At 45.7% G+C, this 5532-nt stretch overlaps 1 non-coding gene across 1 annotated transcript; it reads right to left on the bottom strand.

The window, feature by feature from the left end:
- Positions 1-255: 255 nt before the first annotated feature.
- Positions 256-327, bottom strand: Trnag-ucc. Its single transcript has one exon. It is a non-coding gene; the product is annotated as a tRNA-Gly (tRNA).
- Positions 328-5532: the final 5205 nt, after the last annotated feature.

Raw genomic sequence — 5532 nt, forward strand, 5'->3', positions numbered from 1 at the left:
ATTAATTTGTTTTACATCAGGAATACCACAAAGAGGCGAACCTGGTGACACCTCCATAAATAAGACCCGATAACCCTTTTTTTCGGTTTCACACGCACAAGCATAGTAGCTAAATTTAAGACATGAATGAGAGATGATATCACCTCTGTTCAGGCAAAGCGGAACGACAAGTGTGTTTGCGCCCAAAGTTTGCACACCGAGCATCGGTTGCAGTAAATAATAAAAAAGATATATTAACAGAAAACGATAAAAAAATGCGTCGGCCGGGAATCGAACCCGGGTCAACTGCTTGGAAGGCAGCTATGCTAACCACTATACCACCGACGCAGACGGAAGAAGGTCGAAATGCGTCCCGTCAAACAGGCTCGAGAATACTCCCCTTGCGTAACGGCCGAGCTTGGAACGAGGTCACTTCCTTCCATCTACGTACAGCGCCAGACCTTGCGCTCCACGTTAGCCAGTCACGCGTGCCACAGCACGTCACGTTCCGCGCGTCGCTCCTTCCACACTGAAGGCCACGTGACACGATCCGAGTCAGAGTGTGGCTCTAATGGCTCGTAGCGTCCGTTGCAGCCAGGGTGTAAGATAGACAGGTGGGGAAACGGCGTATAGGAGCCTACCGCAGAGCCGTGACCGGATTGTTTACTCGTCTGCTTGCGGGTACCCCCGTTTTGCGACAGATGGCGCTGCGGCGAGAGGAAAAAGATTAGAATTGGATTTGCGTGGAACTTTATGGGAGAGTGCGCAAAATAAACCGAGAGCACGACAGTCCTCCATTAAAAATCCACGAGAAATCATCTCCGTCAGTTTAGCCGGTCGCCACCGGTCGTCCACCCGGAGTAAGAGTTTGCGGTGCTCCACATAGATGGCGCCACAGAAAAAAAAAAAAAAAGAAAAGCGAAGGGGACACAACCCGGTCGCTCATTTGGCTCTCGTGTCCCCACCTGTCTATCTTACACCCTAGTTGCAGCTTACTGCGAGGTCAAATCAAGGTTGGACAAAACACTCGATAGAAGTATTTAAGTTAAGTTACTAAATACCTGCTTCATAAAGTATTTTAAATACTACTCAAGTCACTTTCACTGTAAAGTATCTTGAGTAGGGTGACCACCTTCCTGCTACCGAAATGCGGGACACGATAACTCCGGGGGGGGGGGGGGGGGGAGGGGAGAGGGAGAGGAGGGAAGGGGACGGAAGAGAGAAGGGGGAGGGGGAGGGGGGAGGGGTGTGGTAGGGGACGAACGATATTGTATTTAGACCGTGGCAACTGCAAAAATTAACTTAGTGCGCAGTCGATCTGGGGTTAGTTTACCATGGTGCTTTTTAACTCGAGACTGGGGTAGAAGCAGGAAGCATATTTTTCCCTGCTTGTGCCCTAGTCTCAGGTTTTTTTTACCTGTGACTGGGGCACAAGAATGGAAAATAGAAACAAAAAAATATTCGAGGAAATTTATCAACAGACGCCACAAAATGTGGCTCTGCTAGCTCATTTAACATCCTGTTTTGTCTTAAAGCATATTATACAGCTGCAAACTCTATTGCGGCAATTAAGCTCGAATAATTTTCACTCCCAGTGATATATTTTTAGTTTTAATGTCACAAATGTTAACTAATGTGCCTAAGTTGAAAACGTAAAATTGACTGCAACAGAACTCGATGCATCAGAAAGAAAGAAGAAGCAGTAAATCTTTTATGGCCTCTTGTTTCCTGTAGATTCATATTTTTACCAACTTGCTCCAACAAAATTTCGAGTTTTGTTGTTTTTGACCGTCGTGAGTTGCAGTCGTTTTGTCTTGTGTAACCGTATTCACAAAAGAAAAACAAAATGACCGCAACTTTCTTGCATTGACACAGCGCGATTTGAAAATAACTGCATTAATTTAGTTTCAACTTTCGGCTAGCAACTTTCTTTCCAATATATTGCCACCAAGGGAAGCAAGCACAACGGCTCTTGCGCGCCAGTTCTAATGCGAGAACGAGGGTCGCTTCCCGCAATGCTTGGATCGAAAATGCTGTACCATCGCGATTTACACGATTCCCAGCGATCTCTGCACTTCCCCGTGCCTTGTTGTTCAGCAGTGCACTGAGTTGCATAGTGAAGTTTGCAGCAGTGTAAAATGCGGGACATTTTCAAGATTTTGGTATTTTGTACGGTACGCAGGACACGAGCTCTCAATGCGGGACAGTCCCGCGAGTCGCGGGAAGGGTGGTCATCGTAATCTTGAGTAGAGTACAAATACTTAGAAAAGTATTTCAATTACTTTTGAAGATACTTCCGCATTGCATAATTTGTATCGACGTCAGTGACAACAACAATTATAGAGCTCCGCAAATATGGGTTACCAGAATGGTTTATTAGCACGCAACAACAGAAAACGGAAAAAAAGTATCGTAGGGCTATTTTATGCAGTCCAACTATAAGAAACAGGATATTGCCACAAATAACAAATGATGAGGCAGCGAATAACTGAAGAAGCTATAAGTTTAATGGGGCGAACTTGTGCCCAAAGCAAAAGTGAGAAAGGCTAGCATCGCCGGCGCCGATGTCGGCAGAACAGGAGGATCAAGCACTGGTGCAAGACTAACTCCGGACCGCCACTCGGAGCACCTTTTGCACCCGCGTGGGTTTTTGGAACATTAGGCGTAGAAAGTTCGGCGATTAGAACATTCGTAACTCGATCAGGCAACAAGGTTCTCGAACTCACGAGAATGAGCCTCCGCGCGAGAACCAAACGCAATAACCATTCGGCCGCGCGCTCGCTCGGCAACACGCGTGGCAATATCACTGATAGATGTTACAAAACGTTTCTGGGACAACAAGGAAGAGGTCGCATTGGCTATTGGGGAGAAGAGCAGACCGTGGCGCCCCGAGCGGTTGACTTTAGAACTACGGGAATAGGGACAACAAGTAAAATGACTCAGCGCTCGGTTGACCTAACCGAACACGGCATCACGTTCGGGTGGAGTTCGTGTTTTCCGGTGAGGGGCAAGAGGGGCTCTTTTGTTACCACTCCGGTCTGCATGAACAATGCAGCGTGCACGGTGCCCAGCTCAGTACAAAAGTCCAAGTGGGTCAAGCTCGTACCCTCTGACGACTGCTTTCGAAAGAGATCCGGCATTTTACGTCACTTCACTAATTGTTGGTGTTTTTCTATTACACTGTGCCCCGCACTCTATTAAAGAAGGGGACATGAACATTCCCGCAAGGGTTGTAGGCATATGCAAAGCAGAGATGGCAGTAATCACATTACTGTAATTGAATTACATTAATAAATTACTTTTTGGCGAAATGAGTAATGTAATGAATTACTTCTCTAGGTTAGTAATTTACTAATGTAGTGAATTACTTCTCTAGGTTAGTAATTTACTAATGTAGTGAATTACTTCTCTAGGTTAGCAGTTTAGTAATGTAATGAATTATTTTCAGGCAGTAATTTCGAGTAAATTACTCACTGCTTTTAAAATTACTTTTGTCCCAAATTAGAAAGTTCGTTTGCAAGCTTTAAAAGACAAGAGAAAATTTAGTTTCTTTGAGAAATGTTGCGAAAAAGCATCAGGAGAAATACACGACGGCCACCTGAGCGCGAAGCTTTGTATGAACAGCTGGACAGACGTACAAAGGAAGAAAGGCGAAGAAGAAAAACTTACGTGGTAGACATCGCTGGAAGGCAACGGCTTACGAACTCCCGGCACGACAGACTTACGGCGCCCCGTCATCATGACGATACTATACTTCGTTCATCCCTAAGCTGACAGTGCGGTGGGAGCTGCAAGCTATAACTAAAACCAATCAAACAGCTTCCTTTAATCACCTGTCCCGTCCCTTTCTCTGCGCGTGGGTGTGAACGAGCGCGTGGTTACGTGGCGAACGATAGACGTGAGACCGCTTCAACGAACACGTAGCTTCCGCCTGTCATCCATAAGCTGACAGTGTGTTAGCATAGGGATGAACGGCTCATGGGCTACAAGGCGACGGGCACATCACCAGCGAGTTAAACATAATTTAAAACCTGAGAGGACCGGACAAACAGATCCCCAGCCTTGTACTTTCGTCAAGCGAAGTCGAACCGTAAGCTTCGACCATTTTGAACAACAAACGACCGGAATAAATAGTTAACTCCAAATTCCTTCTCAAAGCCCGAGAACGTTACCAGCGTCCTCGAGCAAAGCAGGTGCGACTCGCGATATGCCTTGCTGCCTTCCCTGGGGAAGTTTTTTCGGGAGTAAGCCTACATGCAGATATCGTCCTCGTTTGTTGGGAAAGTACACAACTTAGGAAGCTCACGCCATTCCTCAACTGGAGAAGCTTCTGCCTAGCAATTATCCAGGCCCTTTGTGTGACATTGCGCAAAAACTTGGACTCTTCGTGTGTTTGGGAAAAATGCTCCTTGAAAGGAATGACCGAGAATAGGTCAACTATACTCGGCGACGACTTTTCTTGGCAATGTGGTGGAGGATACAGGCACCCGTTCCTTCTTCCATTTTGAGCGCTGAATAAAGCTGTGCGCGGGCTCGTCTCCTCTCCACTGCATCGCCAAGAAAAGTTGTCGCCGAGTATAGTCCTCTTGGGAGAATAGAATTAGATTGCGTCCCAGGCGGAAGGAAAATGTTTCACGTGACGACTCATTGTATGAACGAGCTGCCATGCCCGATTTCACAAACTGACACGGACTACAACTCCTAAATCAGGAAGACGGAAACATATCACCCTTTTAGTAAAAACCCTCACCGTTGATTGAATAGAGAAACCGAAAAGTCGTCCGTATAGCTGAGTCACATCTAAAGAAGGTATTCATCATGTTAAACACTTATGTCGTGTGCGCCAGCAAAACCACTGTTCAGCATGGTTCACTTTGAGGCACATAAGCTTGTTGCGGTGTAAACAGGAAGATATGAGTTTTGGTACATATAGACCAACTCAGCTCTTTGACGTCACATCACTGCGGTGACGCTGCTGTCGGCACTGCGCATGCGCAGCGCCTCGCTTCTGCCGGATGTGGTTCCTGCACACGCGCTGTGTGGGCAAACGAAGGCTTGTTTTGTAAACACTGTGTTGGCGTATACGGTAAATAAAATTAGCACGAATTACTGTCTGAAGGTATTTTTAAAAAAATGTCCAAGTAATTTCATTACTTTTAGAAAATACTTGTGATGTAATGCCGTCAGCGGAAATTTGTAATTTAATTTAATTACATATTTGCACTTTTTCAGAAAAGTAATTAGTAATGTAGATTAATTACTTTTTGAAAGTAATTTTGCCATCTCGGGAGCAGAGGCCTTGTGTTGGGTAAACACCGAGGTGTGGGGTGACAAACAGGTCAGAGCGCACGCCAATTGTGACATTGCCGAATATCACGTCCTGCGGCCTAACTTAGACGCATCGTTTAACTAAAATCCATATTTCCTATATTGACAGTTCACTATAAACGAACTTGGTATACGGACATGAGTTAGTGGATAACAAAAAGAACCCCCATAATAGCCACGGCAGTGATCGCACCTTCTTCAAGTAGCTTGCGTTCAGAAAGGAAC

The sequence above is a fragment of the Ixodes scapularis genome, unplaced genomic scaffold (assembly GCF_016920785.2).
Source record: "Ixodes scapularis isolate PalLabHiFi unplaced genomic scaffold, ASM1692078v2 PGA_scaffold5__190_contigs__length_132052651, whole genome shotgun sequence".
NCBI classification, from domain to species: Eukaryota; Metazoa; Arthropoda; class Arachnida; order Ixodida; family Ixodidae; genus Ixodes; species Ixodes scapularis.